We start from the raw sequence: 754 nt of genomic DNA, 5'->3' as shown, positions 1-754 counted from the left end.
TAAATACATGAGTTATAACTAATTAGTTATTTAATTTTATTAAGATAAATATCAAATTCTATTCCTAATATAAACATACAAAATTTTATTCCTTCCATTTTTATTTTACCATTATAAAAGACCATATATGCTAGAAGAAAATATCATTTGTTTACCAATTACTCTTTCATTGGGTAGCTTTAACAACAATTCTTTTTCTTCCTATGAGGTATCGTCGCAAGAAAGCAACTATCGTTGATACAAACCACCACACACTCTCTAACTCCCGTGCTCATCATTCAGAGTAATATATGATATGTTATCCATGAGGCATTTATAAACTATGGTGTTATCATGTATGCATAAATAAAAAAAATTCGTATTTAAACTTAAGTCATTTACCTGTTTGTGTGGTATATTGTAGTATAAAATTACTTTCAATTTGTGTTGTACAATGATATTATGGTCTAATTTAAGCTTTTACTTTAGAACTGTGTTATGATTTTATTTCATCATTTTCTCTTAGATATCAAGTTGACGTATTTTTATTTATTTTTATTGAAACGGATGTGATATGAAATTTAAAAAAAAAATCTCACACTAAATTTATTTTATTGTAGTCTTCTATCTCTTCTATTTCATTTTGTTTTTTTTATTCATTTTATTTTTTTAAATATCATATAATTTATTATAATTTATATCAATTAATTATAATTCATTATATCAGTTAGTTTGATTTATTAATTTATAATATGCATGATAAAATAGATCATTT

Source organism: Arachis ipaensis, chromosome B04 (assembly GCF_000816755.2).
Source record: "Arachis ipaensis cultivar K30076 chromosome B04, Araip1.1, whole genome shotgun sequence".
In the NCBI taxonomy this organism is placed as follows: Eukaryota; Viridiplantae; Streptophyta; class Magnoliopsida; order Fabales; family Fabaceae; genus Arachis; species Arachis ipaensis.
Note: the sequence above shows the minus strand (reverse complement) of the source record.